Genomic DNA, 19,837 nt, shown 5'->3' with positions numbered 1-19,837 from the left:
CTCCTTTAATTTTTAGCTATAATACAGGGATTGAAACACAGTATATCACTCCTTCAGTGTGTTTACCAATGCCTTTAGTGTTTTGGGTGTATACTTTAGTTATTACTGAAGGATTGTTTGGTGAATCATCCCTGTCTGGCACTCGAGTGATGCCTGAGTCCTGGAGGAGCCCAAGAGCCAGCCGGAGGCGCGCTCCTGCAGCAGGAGCCGTGTGGCCGAGTATTGCAACCCATGTGTTGCTTGCACTGTTGCAGTGGTTGGTTTGCAGACCAGAAGTATGTTAGCGATGGTTGTTGCCTCAGGCTGCCGGTAGTGGGCGCCGTGCGCCGCCACACCTCAGGCCACGGCGCTCCTCTCTATGATCTTGGCCCGTTAGTACAAAATGTATAGTTTGGCGCCGGGTGCTCTGTAAGACACTTGTTCTCAATTGCTTTTATTATGTAAAATTAGTGCATACTAAAGGAGGTGACAATACATTTATATCATTTGGTTTTTGCTGATTTCAGTGGTTATGTTTTCACGAATAAATAATAATGTTGATATGTGTGTATTATATGTATATATGTATCGACCCTTCCTATCAAATAAATGGAAGAAGCTTCGATTGTATTTCATTGATACCTTATCTTACACTTTTGTCATTGGAAAACTTGATCCCTCTTGTCTTTAGAGTTTGTGTGAGAGAAGCCAAATACTTATGTTGTCTACACGATATATGGCTCAGATCCAACGAAAAATTGAAACTGAAATATTTGCAATGATGCATGACAGTTTTTATATGATTAAATCTATAAAGTTGTTTATCCGTAGATAAGATTATAATGATTCCACGATAGAAATAATTCCCTATGTCCTTAAACATTTTATTATATTACCTGACACTGCTGTCCTCTTCAAAGAGCATCGTTAGTATGTACCTTACGAGATGAGGAAACAAGTTGACGTTGTACTTCAAACGCTACAGATTTTCTCCCCCGTTCTCTTTAGACTGGCGTTAGTATTTACTGATGGCCTCTCTGACTCCAGCAAATCCCGTGGGTTTTGTTGCATCATTACGTCTCTCTTCAGACTATAAATACCTTAAAGGAATATTTGGATACAAACTTTATTACAAATCATCATTAACTCGTGTTGATCCTTTGAAACCGAGGCCTAAGTGGGGCTAGGAATGGGGGTGAATTAATGGTGGACGACAGAAAAACACTGGAGTTTGTGAAACGTACGTGTCAGTTTTATAGGACCAAGACGAATTTAAGATGATCTGCAGCAGCAGAGTTTGCACTCCAAGGAGGGTGCTGGATGGCCAGAGGTGGTATGTGGGAGGAATACTCGTTACCCAATGTAGTTTTGGTATAAGCTTGATCAGTTGGGGGTCTCTTGACTCCATGAAACAACTCCCACGATGAACCGGAGGTATGATGATAATGGCGATTAAGGTTATTATCATTATTATTATTATTATTATTATTATTATTATTATTATAGATATCATTATTATTATTTCTATTATTATGGTTTTAGATTAAAGGGCACATTTGCGGTATAGTGGGCGATGGTTGGCATGAGAGCTAAATCAAGGCTTAGAAGAAGAAGAATGAACGAAAAGAGGACATTGTAATCATGAAAAGGTAATGGTAGAAGGTCGGATGTATTACTATATTTTCCTTCTCAAATGTAGATGACAATAATTACTCATTATCTCTATGGTGTGCATCATATCACGTCCCCATGTATTACTGTTACTATCGTATGTAATCGCAGAATTGTATCTAAGAAGGAATCTTACGACAGATATACAATACACAAGAACCATCAATTCTGGTGTACGTATATCCATTTGTCCGTCTCTCTTTGAAAACTAAAAAACAATGTTAATCATTTACGTTACTTTCACTAATGCACAAAGTTTATTAGAAGCAAAAAGTCGAATGGATTGGCAATATCCTACCTCACGTAATACTGTTTCTCCAAACAGACATTATTCATTCTTCAAAACTTTACACTTAACTGCAAGACTTATCCCAGGAACACAGGAAATAATAGTAACGGAAGATATATACCCGCTAGTGGCTATGTCATGAATCATACAACGTGGAATTTATGCCCACAAGTAACGCCATCTGTTAGCTGGTGGCCAACCCATAACGATGCCAGCGGTCACTTGATACAAGACTCCGTGGGGGTAACTTTCACGTAATATTTATTGCATTCCTGTATCATGTTCACTTGTGGCTGTCATACACTACCGTCAACAACGTCTCTTTAGCAGTGACTTATTTTTTATCCCAAGGATCCTCTACTGCCGTCCTGGGAAGGAAAAGTATCAAATGAACTCAGAACATCTGGATAACTCACAACATGTAAGCAAGCTCTATCGTCTGCCGTTGATTCTCCTCACAATACATTTGGATAACTCTCACGACATGTAAGCATGCTCCATCGTCTGCCGTAGATTCTCCTCTCTGGCCACCTCCCAGTCACTTAAGTCTTCCCTACCTTGCACTTCCACCTTATTTAGGAGGTACCTAGTGGGCCTGGCTTCCAGGAGAGTGGTGCTTATTCATCAAGTGACTTAGTTTACTGTGAGCCAGAGAGAAGGCTTAGGAAGTAGATTAACCACTTATATTTTTGTCCGAAATGACGTTTTCTCGACCTATATCGGCAAGTTGATGGGCTTTCCAGTCATTCAAGGCATATTCCCGAACTGTCCTATGAACATTCCGATAGAAGAGTTGTACTGTTACGTAAACAAAATCCTGCACGCGCCTACCAACAGGCAAATAATGCATGTTAGATGTTTTGCGGAACATGGAAACAATATTATAATTTGCTGTCGACAGACGATAAACAATGTTATGGTGATAAAGTAACACTTGGCAGTGGAGTGAAATTTGATATCCGTATTCTTACCGTTGATAGATTGGTATTTACAAATTGCCCGATATATTCAGGTCCGATATCACGATATTTCTAGCTTTAGAATCGTTAGAAGGATATAGTTTCTTTAAAGAAGGAAACGATTATGATTGTTTTCATAACTTTTATGACAAGATCGTTTTACTTCATCAAATCCACAGCAAGGAAACTTAGGCCAAAGCATTGCCATACATATTTACTGCGATCAAAGCCTAGTTTTCCCTTCATCTCCTTACCAAAGCCTAGTCGTCTGTTCATCGAACATCTTGACAAGCTGTATATGCTGTTTTGTAGAGGGTTGTTCTACCTACGGTTATTCATATCGAAATTACCTGTTTTTGTATCTAAAGGTTTTTATAAAAGATGGTAATGATTTACATAATATCTAGCACGGAACTATCAATGAGGCTGTTTAGCAAATTCAGTTCCATCATTCAAGACCATCATTCAAGGAAAGATGGTCAGCGGGCATTATTGGATGACATTATGATTGACAGGCGTATAAAGCAGAAACTGTTACAAGTAGATATGCTGAGAGTGCAGTTGGTAGGATGTTAGATCGCCATCTCGTGGATGCGAGGGTGAAAATTTGTAAAGGTTTTCAGAGAGGAAACAATGTGGGTGAAAAGAGAGTGGTAGCAGTATGTGAGCCTGGAAAAGAGACTTGGATGAAGAAATACTAGCACAGAGTCTTTTTCGGCGGTACTTTGCAAAAAGCAACGTCATTTTCCTCCTTTCACACCTGTTTTAGCAGGTACCGTGCACAACAACTGTCCAGCACGTCGAGGGTTGAGCTGTATCCTAGGAACGATATTTGGTCTGTCGGAATGCGTAAGCACATACGTAAATGTTTTTAAAAACAATGCAACTCTTCTATAAAATGTAGGCTGTAGACAGGAGCCGCTCAGGGAAGTACTACCGTTACGACTGTCCGGACTTAGTGCGTTAGAATGACAGGCAAAGCCATCTATAACACCCTCAGTGTCAGTAGAGCAGGACTTATTCCCTCACTTAAACTAAGCTTACGTCTCATTTTCTTGCATGCACTATATGTCTGTCCAAATCGTTATCATTCCTTATCACATTCTCTTCCTTTTCTCTATAGAAACTTATAAATTCAGATATGGAAGAGTCAAAGAAGGTTATGGCCACCTAGTACTCAACAGCAAATACAAATATGTTAGAGTCAAATAAGGTTATTGTCCACCTAGTCCTCAGCACCCAAGGTTGCAGAGAATCATAGCTTCGGCCTTGTCTGTTGCCAATGAGTAGCCGTATGTGAGTAGCCGTACCGATCCTACCCTCAATGACCCTTGCCTGTCTAATCGACTTGACTATAATTATTTACTTCCCTTGCGCCACTTTAATATTCGTGTTGTCGACTACCCCATATAAGGGAAAGTTGTTTGAATTATCGATAGACACAACGTCGTAAGCGAATAAGGAAAATAGAGATAATGAATTCCTATGGAAGAACTAAACGAAGTCCATCGCGAATCTGGCAACATCAGTCCGTTACTTCATTTATTTTAACTACTGTGTCCTGTGAATAGAAGTCTGATTGGAGCATTTGTTTACGTATCTTTAAAGGTTGTTACATGTCTTTGTGATTATCAAATTGATGAATATTTACATTGTTTTGCTTTTACATTTTGTTGAAGTGAAATAAGGTTTAGACATATTTTGGCTACTTTTCGCATGTTGTATCTCATTCATGGTGCCCCTTATCTACGTTGTTCCCGTCAGCAGTGATTTTTCCCCATAATCGCCTCGCTGAATCACTGCTGCCGACAAAAAATGTGGGTATCATCGAGTATCATATGTCGGGGAAATCTCTGTGACAAAATCTCATTGATTTCATCGTGATTAACGATAGAAACTGTGGACCACGATGAGCTACATAGCTTGATGTCCATTCACCTCAAATCCTTTAAATGAAAGCCTGCCAGTGTTGCCGTTCGTGAAATGTATTCTCGCCTACATCAAATACGGTCGTTCAGTCTAGCCCAAAGCAAGGCTATTGGTCGGCCTAGGTTTGGTTTGGTTGTCATAGTTTTGCAGTTATCAGTGTACCCCACACTTACCTTCAAAGCCTTTTTCAATATATTGTAAAAAGATAATAGAGAATCGAATAAGAAAGTGGTGTTTGAAAAGTAGATAATCACCAACCTTTTTTCCTCTCCATTTCACCAGCTTACTCGATCTTTTCACTAACATTTCATCTGTTGCGCGCCATCTGCCTGGTGTATACCTCTCCTCAACAGCCTTGCATGCAGGAGAGCGTGTATGGCCTTTGGATTATCCTAAACACCTGAAGAAGGTGTTCAAGAATTTTCGATTGGTAACTACGTTGACGGTCTAAGCGACCCTTGCAATCCCTAGGCCTAACATTAAGTTTATATTAACAATCACTCTTTCTTAATATCTTGCCTCTCTCAGAGATTTAGCTGATAATGGATTCGTTAATTTCTCTCGCATCTACTGTTATAACCTTCACTTACGATTCTACTTTGAAAAAGGAGTATGTTCTGATTCCATTACCAACACGCCGTTCCACAACTTGTGAAACTTGAATCTCAATAACTGATTCGCCTACTGTTCTCCTAAATCTACAAACTTTGATATCCTTCGACTATTCAGAATCCTGCCACGATGCCACGACATGTTCTTAAGCTGTTGTCTACTTAGATTTCAATTTGCACCACGGAGAATAGTTGTAAACCTCCCACGCAGACGGTTAGGGTAGTCGAGCCTTCATGTTTTCTACTACTAATGATTTGGAGCGAAGTATCAGCCACCCTACCTAGTTTCCAGAAGCTACTACTGCTCTCCCAACTCACGCTGTAGCCACTGAGTATAGCATCTGACCACTCCCTTATGAATGTTCTTTTACGAACCGCACCTCCTCCCCGTGCCCCCTGTAAACACTTTGAGCTAATTTGAGAATGTTCCTTTTTGACTTGCTTCTCCTTTGGTGATGCGTCCTTCTCTGCTGAGCGTATAGCAGTTGCTATTGTTAAGGATATGGAAACATACAACTCATGATCTAAGTTTTCCTTTCTATCTCCTTAGCTTATCTCGTTATCTCTTCTTCCAGTCCGTTGTTCAACCATTCATTCATGTTCTGAAGTCATTCGGGCAAGAACCTGACATACCACACCTGGAAAAACCCTTCTTTCTCCGATTCTCATTCGGCCTTCATCGCCTAAAACCATTGCAGATATGTTATCCGTAAGACCATGCGTGTTTTTATCTGAATGAGGCGAGTTAACTTTTCCCCTTCAACTGCTGAGAGGACTCTCGGGTCTTTGAACCAAAAGCATTCCTAACATCTTCATTTATGGTATCTTTCTGACTCTACGATAGCTATCTTTCCTAATGTTTTAAAAAACTCTTTGTGGGTGTTTTCTGATTTCGCAGTGGATGACATACTACTCTGTGCCCCTTGATCTTTCATCGTACAGTCCAAACATGATTTCTCTTTCTGAACACAAGCAAAGCAAATGGAATCCCTCCTCAGGTTTTGAAGGAGTGTGTTTCTGAACTTGTAACTCCGCTTTCTCGTCTGTTGCGTTCATGCTAAAAAGGCAAAACTTTTTCTTCTTGCAAAAGTGCATTGGTAAAGCCTGTCCCAGAAAGGAGAGCAATCCTACAAGCTAACGTCCTGCTGCTTTGACTTGTTATTTCCAACACACACACACACACACACACACACACACACACACACATAATGTGTTTAACTCATTTGAAAGAGTATGGCATCGAGGCTTTGCTCCCTCGCTCTATTTTCTTACGTCTACCTTCCTCTCTGACTGGTCTCTCATCATAACTGCTTGTGTATCAACCTTCCTCTCGTTTTCTGTCTACAACAGTGTCCCCCTGGGTTTTTTCCTGTCCTCCATGGTCTTCCTTCTGTCTGCGGTAGATAACCGAAGACAATCGTATAATGATGACAAAGATTCTTTCATTTGCTTTCAGACTTGATCCACCTTGTCCAATCTAGGTCTCGTCTAGTCCCCTGTAAACTCATATTTGGACAAGATTTTTCCAGTGGGGGAAACGCAGCCTAGGTCAGACCAGTGACACTAAAACCCAGTCTCTTTCCATCTGTCTCTAAAACTCCAAGCAACGCTTATTTAATGTTTGGTATAGCGTAACCACACGTTACATAAACAGCCAAGTCTGCCCATAAGAAACTAGAAACCCCCGTTCAGAGTGAGTTCTTCTCTAAAAAAGTTTTTTCGATTTTGCGGTGGACTGATCCGTACTTGTATGGAGTTCTGCTCTCCCATTTAGGGAGCTTTTGTGCTCTGTAGACGATGGGCTAAAGCATGCCAACCTCTCAACTCTGCCAGGATGATCTCAAACTTTGACCCACTCTCCCTACGCCACCGTGTTGGTTACCTTTCCTTCTTCTGTAGATATTACTATAGTTTCTGCTCCCAAGACCTTGCCGCTTGTGTGCACTTAGCTAGACCGTGTGATATTGGCCAAGTTACTGTGTTAGTGACCTCTGGCAACTATAGGGTGGTCCGCTGTGATACATGTGTTTCTCCTCACCACCTCTTAAGTTTTCATGTTTTTCCTAACCGCTGCACCCTCTCAGTTGCTACCCAACGTTGCCTACGTGTTGAAGTTATGGCATGAATAACGTTGCAACATTGGTGTGAAAACGTACATAGCACAATGTAGTAATACTCAGTTATAAGAACATTGTTCAGGTTGCTTAGCATCGTAATTTGTTGATACTGTGACATTGTTTTCAGGACTTGGTACAGTAAGGCACAAGTTAGCATAAAGCTGACCTCATTATCATTTTGTGCATTTCACCACTGTAAAATTCAACAAAAAAAATTTTATTCGACAAAAAAATTATATAAAGATTCTGGCACGTACAGTATCACTCTAATCTTAACTTACTTTCCTTTTTTTTTTTTTAGATACGATAGTAAACTGACTTGGACATGCCATCTCTCCAGTCTAAGATTCAGTAACCACCAAACCACAGATACCACAGAAAATTCTTCGTTTCAAGAAGTGTCGCTGGGAAAATAAGGTATGTATGAATGTTGTCTTTTATGAAAATGTATAGAGTATGTATGTGGCAGAAAGTGACCCTGAACACAAAAATACTTGAGCAAGAATTTGTTTCGTAAAGACTTAAGTGAAAAGCATGTTGCGAGTATAGCAGTGGATCACGGCTGATCATCCACAAGGTATTACAGATTTCTAGACAAACACACGTCTCGAGTTGAGGATATAAAACCCACAAAAGGCGAAAAGTTGGAATACGAAAATGTAAGTTTGTAGTTAAATTTCAAAATTCGTTCCTTGTGCAAACTGTGCCATCTGGCGTTGTCTACTTGGTGCCTGCTGATGAGGTGCTGCCATGGGGTGGTTTTTGCCACGTTAGGTTTGTTGGGGTTGTGATGTGTATATTTGGTTGTAATCATTGCAGATGATTAGGTTATTGCTGAAGCAGATGCGGTTGTGGATATGATTTTATGGGTTGCACTTGATGTGATTGTAGACGTTGTGGTTGAAGATGTACTTGTTGATGAAGATAGATCTATATTTACTATTTTGTTTTAGAAGTTTTAAAGTAACTTAAAACGTTGTAGAGAGAATATATGAACTGATATGAATATCCTAAAAATGTTGAAGGATTGTTGATTGGTTATATATTGACCTAAGAAGGTGTTCAGATGATGTGCCCCAGCGTCATATCACAACGTTGCAGCAGCTTCTTTGGGAGTCAGCAAAATTACGTTCCTATAACGTAATATGAAAGTATCACTACAACCAAACTACAACATTGTCGTAGCGTAGTCACAACAACTTGTCAGTTGTGTTGCTCTCGTTTTGAAAAGATAAGTTTTCCAGTTCCTCCAAACTTCTTATATTGTTTTACCTTTTTTCTCCATGTTGTTGTATATCTTAAAAGCCTTTTAGAATTTCTTTACTGTCTGGATTGTATGAGCGACTTTCCTCCTGGACTGGAACCTTCAAGATAGAAAAGAACATCAGCGATTATAACTTCTGGAATAATTTTGTAAAGAATATAGATAAAAACTGTTATCTATAGTTTCCTCGACTGGTAATTTTTCACGCGAGTTCGCTAATCTGGTCCGTAAAATGTTCCAATAATTTTGTACAAACTTGGTTATGTTGTGAGGTGCGGCGGGCGGACCCACCTCCTGGGTTGGAGATTGCTTCAGGTTCTTCCCTGTCCATTGCTTCAAACCCATCCATCTCCACACCTTGATACTTGGCTTCCTTCATTCATTCATTCGCTCACTCACACTCGGCAGCTACAGTCAGGTCAAGGTGGGTCTCCTGCCTTCTCGCAGCGGAGCGAGTCAAAACACACAAACTTTAGGATTTCCATTTTCACGAACGAAAACTGGTGAGCATAACAGAGCCATATTGTCCAGTGATTTATCCTTGTTGTACAAAATTATCTTCATAGTTTCCCGTGTTACCGTCAGTTGTGAACAAAAGGTAGCCAGAAGGTGTGTGTGTTTTCTCTGGTACCTCACTGGATTCTGGTACGACCAATACTATTCTTTTTTGGTTTGACGTGTGGTGGCAGTAGTCAGGCATACATGACGGGACTTTGCGTAGAGCATAGTGGTTAGATTCTCCAGAAAATGTCTTTATTCTCTGACGTAAAAGAAATTATTTGTCTTTTCAAGTATTTATAAGGGAGTACTATACCCTGTTGATTTAGATTTGTAAAGGAACTCGGTACAAATGCTTCGCTGTCGATCGCCGGCGATTCATTCTTGCGCGTGAAAACTAATACTCATACCCCAGTTCCATAATCTTGCAGTTTCTGTTTTGTTTCAACGTCACTGTACTCGTGCACCCTCAGTATGTAAAAAATGGCTGCAGAACAGGCACACAGACACGCACAAGCCATACGGACAGGACCAAAATTGACACCAGGTTCATCTTTGCGACGAAGCTTCGAAACTCGAGTCCACCGAATCACATTGTTCCGTCTCTCACGTCTTCGATACGTAAACAAAGCTCCAACTGAACGTTGGAATAGACAGTACGACGTTGTGATCATCGTTACTTTACGAGATCAATTTGATCGCGTCGCAGCGTTGCAACGCAACACTCCCTAAGCACAGTCTTTGAGCATTAGTATACGACCCCCCCAGGTATGATGAGACTGTACGTCACACTTCCGTACCCAAGAGTCGTAACGTCGTTGTGTTCGAGGATCGTAACGTAGTGCTGAAGCAGGTAACAAATAGTGAGGGAAAGACAAGAAAGATCACAGGTCGACCCGTTATTTATGGGCAGTTTGACATCTTTCATGTGTTTAATTGGACATCTGCTAACGACTCACAATAGCCAAACTCATGAACATAGTTTGAAATTCATTTGATTTCGTAGAGGTTGCGGGTCCAACTCGAAATTGCGTTTCTACAAAGGTAAACTTCCAATAGATATCCGGATTTGCGTTTAATTCATCTTTATTTTTACCTTCTACTATGCAGCCTGGATTTCTAAATCAGAATATCTAAACCCCCGTATATCGAATTTTGCTTTTTCATTATATGAATCACTTACTGTATGCTCAGGAACCTGCGAACTTACAGACCAGGATGAAAGTTTTAACATCACCAAGACATATTTGGACGAGGAACTAGAAATGGCGTAGTCGAGGGTGAAAATTCTTGGGACACGTCTTAAGTCCCGCGATGCTCTTTGTTGACGGTGTACAGTGTCTGTCTCGACACTCGAGAATGAGGGCTCGGTACACACTCTTTCTCTCTCTCTCTCTCTCTCTCTCTCTCTCTCTCTCTCTCTCTCTCTCTCTCTCTCTCTCTATCTATCTATCTATCTATCTATCTATCTATCTATCTATCTATCTCTCTCTCTCTCTCTCTCTCTCTCTCTCTCTCTCTCTCTCTCTCTCTCTCTCTCTCTCTCTCTCTCTCACACACACACACACACACACACACACACACACACTCATACATCGTGTCTTGTGTTTCGTGACTGCTTTGTCCAGGCGTGTCACTAACTCGGGCCCTGAATGTCGAGACAGAGGGGTCGGAACTGCTTCAATCAGGCGGTTCCCAGGACATATTTGCAACTCTTATGTAATTCCGAGAACAAAATATAGACTTGCTTTAGTTTCCTGTCTAAGGTAATTGTTCGAGATGACGTTGAAAAAAAAATAACATTAAAAAGGCAATGTCTTAGAATACGAAGAACAATTTTTTCTCTTGAATCGAGAGATCGAAAAGTGCGCATCAGGGGAATGGATATCCCTCGGCGTAATGTAATGGTGTACTCACTTCGTTTGTTTAGGGTAACTGAAACGCCAGGGTTATTCATCAAGTGCTGTGCTAAAGAGTGTAATGAAACACGAATGAGATATATGTGTCAAGTGATGCAGTTGACTCAGTCACCTGCTACAGTGCTGGAGGGAATGATGTCAGGCAGTGCTGATGTGAGGATGTCTAGGGATGCTGTAGAGGTGATGAGGAGGGAGGGACGATTCCAGCAATATTGAGCATCCCGCCCCGAAGAGAAGTTGGCTTTCCAGGGCGGTCGATATATTAGTCGTCGACTGGAATAGTGTTGCAGGAGAAACGTAATACCGTTCACCGAAACCTAAGACGCATTCTGTGGCGAGTGTGGCACGTGATGGGGTGGCTGCCTTAACCAGGCTGGGTGAAGCGGTAGTGGCTACACGATTGAGCTACGGTGACGGATAATATGCAAACAAAATTGCAGTAATGATGAAAATTAAGGAAACGACATGTTTTTTCTTTTTTTACGATTGCCGGGTCTTGGCGTAACATAAGTCTGCGTCGTATGACGGTTCGTTTGCTTTTTTCTTCTTCTTCTTTTCGGTACTTGGGAAGCGATGCAACATCAACAATTGAACGTGTACAGCAGGAAGCTGACTTTGAGAAACTTTAATATTGGGCCCACGAGTGACTAATCACTTCTAATATCGACAGGTGAAAAGTTTGCACACTTGTAGTAAAAACAAAAGCTATGCTATGGCACGGATTCTGCTGAGCTGTGTAGCGTAAATGAGGAAAAAGGTTTAAGTGTTACATCATCGATGACGAAGACAAGAGGTAAGTTGGTGGAAACGGCGGGGAAAAAAGAAAAAAAGGATTCAAAATAGTCGGCTTCAGAGGAACGGCATTCGAATCAAAGTTCAAGGAACTAATCCACTCTCATTACAGTTTGCTGGTGCGTTCCCACCTTTAATACTGTGCTCCTTAGGTTACCGTGCTGGAAAAATGAATATCAAATAAAAAGTACACAGGAGTAAGAGACAGAGTGGATCCCGGGATGAGAAATGGAGCCGACAAGAAACACTTAGTCGACAATAAGTTTCCCGAGGTTAGAAAACTGATGGCTGAGGTGATTCAATACAGGTATTCGAAAATACTGAAGGTTCGACGATCCTGATCTGAATAGCTGCTTAAGACTAAATCCGTCGGATCTGACTTGCAGTAATGGATACAAAATAGCAGGAAGACGTTTTAACTCGAGTGGGACAAAATACTTATACTTTAACAGGATTGTTAACATACGACATACCGACAGAAGCTATAAAAGCGACCCTGTGAATGCGTGTCGAAACAGTCGAGGGAATGTTTCGCTTAAATTCCACGACTAACGATATTTATGCTTCCTTAGATAAAGATGTTTACAAGCATTTCTCCGTGTTTATTAGCTTTCTGTTCTCCCCCATAATAAGCTTTGTGTTTGTGATCTCTTCCACCATCACAAGCTGGCTTGATGGAATGCCAGTGTTCACATTTTCCCTTACGTGTTGTAGAGTTGGAATGTTGGTAGTCTGTGATTCTGATCCTAACATCTTCATAGAAAGCTGTGGCTTGTAGCAGTGCAACGGCGAATGTTCTTTGATTTCTGTTCCCTGAGGTCTGTCAACCTTCCGTCTGGGGGCTTAGTCTTACCTCTTGTTGAGTCCAATGTGATCCGATCGATCACGGTCGTCCATACTTGGAACGTCGTCTTGTATGCTGCCGCTAGCGGCTGAGACGCTAGTTGGGCTGGTTTACCATCAGTGGAGTGTGGCTGGACGATGGCGTTCATGTAGACCATTCCACACGACCTCCACCCGTCAGTGTTGTGTGTCCGAACGTAGCTGGTGGAAGGTTTGGCTCTGGTCTCGGAGAAGATGGATTGGGAGTTATCTGCCTTTGATCGGTGGGTGATATCCCTGGCTCCGTAAGAGACGGAGGTTGTGCGTTACCATCGCGCAAGTGGTTGTGTCCTTGCTGAGGCGTCGAGGAGGAGCAGGGATGATTTGTGGCAGACGTTGCTTCCTCTAATCTCTCTGTAATGTCGTCTGTGGACGAGCAGTGCTTAACATGAACCTGTGGAGTTTCACCTAATTCAGTCCTCTTATTCATATCTCTTGTACGTTCTAGTTAACTCTTTCATATCTTTAGACATCCATCTTGGTATTTCTTTTCATCATTTCTCTTTTATTTCTGGGAATATTACCTCTTAAGGAGAAATACCTTATTTTCAAAGGTATCTCATTTTCAATTGCATCTACACCTAAATGCTTGAACCAGGTTACGGAACTAATATCCCGACGCGTTTTACCAAACAGCGTTCATCAAAATCACTTGAATTTTCACCCTCGCAGAAGTTAACAAGGTTCCTCTACGTAATATGAACCTGATCTTAGATATTCTTTTCTCATTTTGGATCATGAATCATTTGGTTTAAATGAACGTCTGTTGACTACGTGGTCACCTGTGATGAAATCCCAGTTAACGAAAGGATTGTTGAAATCTGCATTCATGGCTTCCTTTATACTGTGCTAGGTTTAATCCTTCATATCAATAGTATCATCCTATTCTTCGCATAGTTTTGGGGTCTGTATACGCCTGTATTTTGGTTGTCTTATCTATAACTTCGATATATTCTAATCCTTTTCTATTCTAATCCTTTTAGAGCACGCTGCCCCTACGAAACTGGCCTTTATCATTGCTAAAGTTATCCCATAGATCTGTATAATCTATCTCTTTGGTCCATCATCTACTTTGGACTAAGCTAAGTTTCTTCTTAAAATTACAGATCCTATACAAGGAGCCCCACCAGCACAACCTTCCTTTGGTTATCCTTTTGCTTCTTAGTGAGCACCATATACTTGCTTAGGATATTCATTTATCTACCTTGAACCACGATGTTTGTGCTTCATTGTAACACCGCCACACTTCCCTTTATAGTGCCCCTACCTATACCCAGCCTTTCGTATCAAGTCTTCCTGCGTAACCCTTGGTGACACGGCCTCCTCTTATTTTTTGCTTCTATCAAAATATTCCCTGTTTCTATGCTTAACTAAATAGCCCGCAACAAGAGCGAGACTCGGCTCATTCTTGATTTCGTTTTTTTTTTTTTTTCTTTTACCAGGAACCTAATATTATTAGTCATTGCCCGGTGTCTTTCTTTCCCGTCCCTCCTAATTCCCTGAAATATGACGCTGCTTTCAAATTCCTTGTAATGGTTATAACATTTGCTTCCTTCTCCCAACACGTCTGGCCTCAACCTCGCACCCGCTCAGCCTGCCTACCGCTAACGCTTTCTGTTGGTTCCTTTTTTCCAATATCATTTTTTGACAACCTATTACATAAATCCCAAAGGAAACATGAACCAAATGTCTCTTAATTCATAGGGAAATAATTACCCTTTGTGAACGCGCGGGAGCGCTCGAAGTAGGTGTAATGTGTCCTGATAATTATGCGTTGACGTCAGTATATTAGAGCGCACGCACGCGCCGTGACTAAGGAAGGAAGGTAGGAACATAACAGGTCCTAGAGCCCGCCCGAGGCGCTCCCCTGGAGGCCTCTCCACACGATAATCAGGCGTGTATAATGCAAGTAGTCCGCTTATAGACACGGGCTGGTCTGAGGGGGTGGCTGACGCACACACACACAAAGGATCGTGTTTTGGTTTACCTACATGATCTCCTGACTTCTCCCAGCGCCCGACTGACCCCACTACACTGGGTTTGTCATAGTGATTCACACTTGACCATTAAAGCCAATACGGTCCAATGGGAAGTACCTCTACGCCACCGCCGGGTTGATTTACTAAGCATAAACGTTTGGGGCTTTTATTTTGGTCACGGGGTGGCAGAGTTACAGTCTACATCTCAACCATTACACACGTCGGCCAACGCAGCAGTCGGTTGAGATGTGCTGTAATTGCTACTTGTCAATGTTATCACGAACGTTTGACGCTAATAATTTCCCGTAATAACAGCAGGCATATGTGTTTGAGGTGATAATAGTCTGAACTTGTTTAGCCTAGTTCAACTACGGTATGTAGTCCGGAATAACTCCTGTCAGGTGTATGTCAACAATTCTAAGCCACATGTAGTCCAACATAGCTTAACCCCCATGTAATCCAACATAGCTTTGCTCAATTTGATCGAATATTGCTCAGCCCCGTGTAGTCCTATATAAACGAGCCCCATACTGTCCTAGACAACACAGCCCCAAGGGCTTTCACATACCCCGGTCCCACGTACCAAACATGGCCTAGTACCCTCGTACGTTCCCAGTAGCCCAGCCTAACAGAGCACAGTCTCACTTGTCATGAGGTAAACTACCACCATATGTAGCGAGAAATTTCCAATCCCACCTCATATATTGCCTGATATAGTCCAGTCCCATGGAAATGAGCATGGCCCTATCCTATACAACCCAGTATAAACTGGTTCCATATAGCCCAGCAGGGCGCAGACCTTTAGTGATTAATGTGACCCAGCTTTTTATTTAGCCAAATAGCACATAGCCCGACACAGCGTAGCCATAGTTAACCCAACATAGCCCACTCCCATATAGTTTAATGTATCCCAAGCATTTGTAATCGTTAAGTAGTTGTGTTTTATATATATATATATATATATATATATATATATATATATATATATATATATATATATATATATATATATATATATTGGAAAGGATAACAATTTTGCGCATTATTAGGTATATCCCTGAGACCACGGGGAAAATGAAACGCGACAAGTTCCCAAGTGCACTTTCGTATAAAAAATCTTGTGTCTCTCCTGATGATGTGATTATTACACGAAAGTGCACTTGGGAACTTATCGTGTTTCATTTTCTCCGTGGACTCATAGGAATATATATATATATATATATATATATATATATATATATATATATATTTTTTTTTTTTTTTTTTTTTTTTTTTTTGCTTTGTCGCTGTCTCCCGTGTTTGCGAGGTAGCGCAAGGAAACAGACGAAAGAAATGGCCCAACCCACCCCCATACACATTTATATACATACGTCCACACACGCAAATATACATACCTACACAGCTTTCCATGGTTCACCCCAGACGCTTCACATGCCTTGATTCAATATATATATATATATATATATATATATATATATATATATATATATATATATATATATATATATATATAACAAACACCTGTAGACTGTGGTGCAGGCTAGCCTCATGAGAAAACAACCGTGTATCCTGTGGCTTATAATATACCCCGACCCATATTTGCCTCAAATAGCTCTGCCCCTCGTATGACCTAGCCTAGGAAATGTTACTTTTCCCCCGTGGCCACGTATGACCAACACACCATGACGTCGACAGTTAATAATAGTATTTCACCCTGCAGGCAGCGCCACTCTTGCCATTTAATCTGAAACCCAATAATAATTTACCCTCGAAGACCTCCAAACCTTTTCCGTTGTTCTCAAACTACAGCGCAGTAGGGAAGGATATTTTTTTTTTTTTCAGTAGGTTTTTCAGTTATGGTAGAATTCTACTTTAGTTACGAAGGCCAAAGATGATTGTTGTAGGAGCGTAAAATGTTTTGCACGACTGGGATAGTTTGGAAGAAACACTAAAATCGTTATGGATCACTGGTGAAAAAAATATTGTTTACTTGTAATCTTGAATGCTGATTAGAGGAAATGGAAGTAGCGATAATGAAAAGTAATAACCCAGCAAGAAATCGATATTTTAAAATGTGAATTTGGAACACCGCGTAGTGTGTGGAAACAAACCCTCTCAATTGATTTTTTATGCATAAATATAGATTGTACTTTCATCGCAATTAAATTTATTTCAATAAGAAAGTTCGAATAACTGGACGAAAGATCGTAATTTGTTCAAAACATTCTGTAAAGCCAAGGGAGATGGTTCGGTGTATACACTGTTGTGGCATAGAGCAGAATTCTCTAAACCTAGGCAATTTAATTCGCCCGTCGGTAACAGGTGCACCTTGTAGCTTGCGAATCAAAAAGAAGCTCTGAGAAGCTTTGCTTTTTTTTTTCCTTTTCAAAGACGAACCCTATTATTGAGGGGAGACTGGTGTAATATCGTGTTACCACAATCAACATAGCCTAGCCCCATGTAATCCAACATAGCTTTGCTCAATTTGATCGAATACGGGGAACGCTCGCCTGAGATTTAAACCTCGGTAACAATAATATCAACCCAGGAATTCCAGAGAATGAGCAAAGGAATTGCTAAATCCCTTTCCTTCTTAAGAATTATCAGAAAAAATATTTGAGAGAATAATGATTAGATTAAGATGGTACCTAGAAAACAACAGCATAATGAATGCAGCTACCAGAGGCCATAGAATCAACTGTACTCATACAAAAAGACTGAAGTAAAGCCGATAAACACTGGACACGCTGCCTACAGTATAAACCAACTGTTCGCAAAAATTGTATAAGGTTTATTGTGGATATAAGCATATGACGCTCTCAGGATGAAATTGTCGTACACCTGGTCGCTGAGACTAGCAACCGCCTCATTGTGCCTCAGGCTATCGTAAAGGAAATTTTGTTTACCTGACTGCCACTTCATTTTGGGAATTTCGCTTCTGGATGCTGTATTTCTTCTCCATGTGTTTCAATATGGTTGGCTCTTGCCTTTCTAATAAGGAGTTGAAAACCTCTTCTTTATTACTTTCCACAGATTTTATTTTTCCCCTAAAGCTCAGTCATTTGTTGTGGACGGTATTCAACTTTCCCGTAAAATAGGGGCAATATATGTATATATATATATATATATATATATATATATATATATATATATATATATATATATATATATATATATGCCCTCCCAGGTAACGACCTCTCTTTCCAAACATTCTTCAGAGCTCCCAGAACCTTTGCTTCCTCACCCACCCTATCACTCACTTCCGGTGCCATAGTTCCATTTGTTGCCATGTTTACTGCCAGGTGTCGTAAACAGTTCATTCCAGACTTTCTCCGTTCAAGCTCACACCCAATCTAAGATACGCGTCTACACTGCTAAACCGCATAACCTTGCCTATATATATATATATATATATATATATATATATATATATATATATATATATATATATATACCGTGTGTGAATACATACACAGGCAGAATCTCTCTTTCCCCTGCGTTAATCACCTTTACCAGTAATGAAACACCCTGACTTATCGGGGAAAGTTCCCCTCTAACAGGTTTATGTGGTGATGGTGGCAGGGGAATTGGCTCTGTACCAAACGGTTCTATTTTTCTTTCATTTTCCTGTTTTAGAATTGTTTCAAAAACTTCAATGCACGGTAAAAATACGGACTCATAGTTATGGAACATATTTTTATTCTCTCTTCATAGTTATTTTTTTCAGTATAGCGCAATTCTGTTTATTATTATTATTATTATTATTATTATTATTATTATTATTATTATTATCATATAGATACGTTTTTTAACAATTGACGAGAGCTCGATAGCCGATTCGAATTTCAAGCAAATACTTTGGTATCATGAGCGTACGTCTTTATACCCACAGTTAATTGATTTAACCTCGAATTCTTCAGAACGACGTTACGACCCTTGAGTACAACGGTACGACCCTTGGGTACGACGGTACGACTCTTGAGTACGACGGTGCGATCCTTGTGAACAACGGTAGGATCTTTGAGTACGACTGTGCGATCTTGGAGGCCGACGGTGCGATCCTTGAGTATGACACTAAGATCCTTGAGAACAACGGAATTCCCCCTGGGAACGAGGCTACGACCCTTGAGAACAACGTTACGACCCTTGCGTTTAATGCCATGATCTGAGACCTAACCTTTGAGGATTAGCTTAAAGGTCAAACTGTCATATCCTAGGGTCGTACCGTCGCGGTGAAGGGTCGTACAATCGTGGTGAAGGGTCGTATAGTCGTGGTGAAGGGTCATATAGTCGTGGTGAAAGGATCGTACAATCGTGGTGAAGGGTCGTACTATCGTGGTGAAGGGTCGTACTATCGTGGTGAAGGATCGTACCATCATGCTCAAGTGTCTTTTCGTAACGCTCAATGGTAATAGTAAACTGTCTTAAACTAGGAGGTACAAGGCTAGTCACACGTCCTCACCTGGGATACCTGGTTGGTACAGTGGACAAGGGTATCGTATACGCTGCATTCGCCACGTTGCTGGTTCGAATCCGACTAAAGCGAATATCTGCAGAGTTCTGGGAAATCATTAACATATCCACATCACCTTATCGTCAGTGATCATTCTGCAGTCATTGGGGCTTAATATCCCCAGGGTGTGAAAAATAAGTGGAAAGGCTACATTGCGCTTAGTCTATTAAAATCGATTCTGAGTTTTCATTTTCGTTGGAATGATATACTGGATTTAGTAATCTTTCAGTGATGTCTCACGTTTCCCCGCATGTGATTTCTTATGCTTATGATGTGAAGAACATTAGCAGACGTGTGTGTGTGTGTGTGTGTGTGTGTGTGTGTGCTGTAATGGTTCATGTAATTAAAGTAGCTGATCCCGATTCTTCTGTAGCTAAATAAACAAAGAAGATATCTTAACCAACCTCGATCTATGAGTCTCTTTTATCCTTAAGA

At 40.8% G+C, this 19,837-nt stretch overlaps 1 protein-coding gene across 2 annotated transcripts in view; it reads left to right on the top strand.

Moving 5' to 3' along the window:
• The first annotated feature begins 2,238 nt into the window (after positions 1 to 2,238).
• Spred (Sprouty-related protein with EVH-1 domain) overlaps positions 2,239 to 19,837 on the top strand; it is a 215,361-nt gene continuing 197,762 nt past the window's right edge. Inside the window, exons 1-2 of one of the 2 annotated variants that reach the window (XM_071688249.1) lie at positions 2,239 to 2,425; positions 7,857 to 7,972. The gene's annotated coding sequence lies outside the window, so the exon portion shown is untranslated. The remainder of the gene's footprint in view (positions 2,426 to 7,856; positions 7,973 to 19,837) is intronic. The other variant, XM_071688345.1, reaches the window with a different exon arrangement.

The sequence above is a fragment of the Panulirus ornatus genome, chromosome 1 (assembly GCF_036320965.1).
Source record: "Panulirus ornatus isolate Po-2019 chromosome 1, ASM3632096v1, whole genome shotgun sequence".
NCBI lineage: Eukaryota > Metazoa > Arthropoda > Malacostraca > Decapoda > Palinuridae > Panulirus > Panulirus ornatus.
Note: the sequence above shows the minus strand (reverse complement) of the source record. Positions and strands in the feature narration are given on the sequence as shown.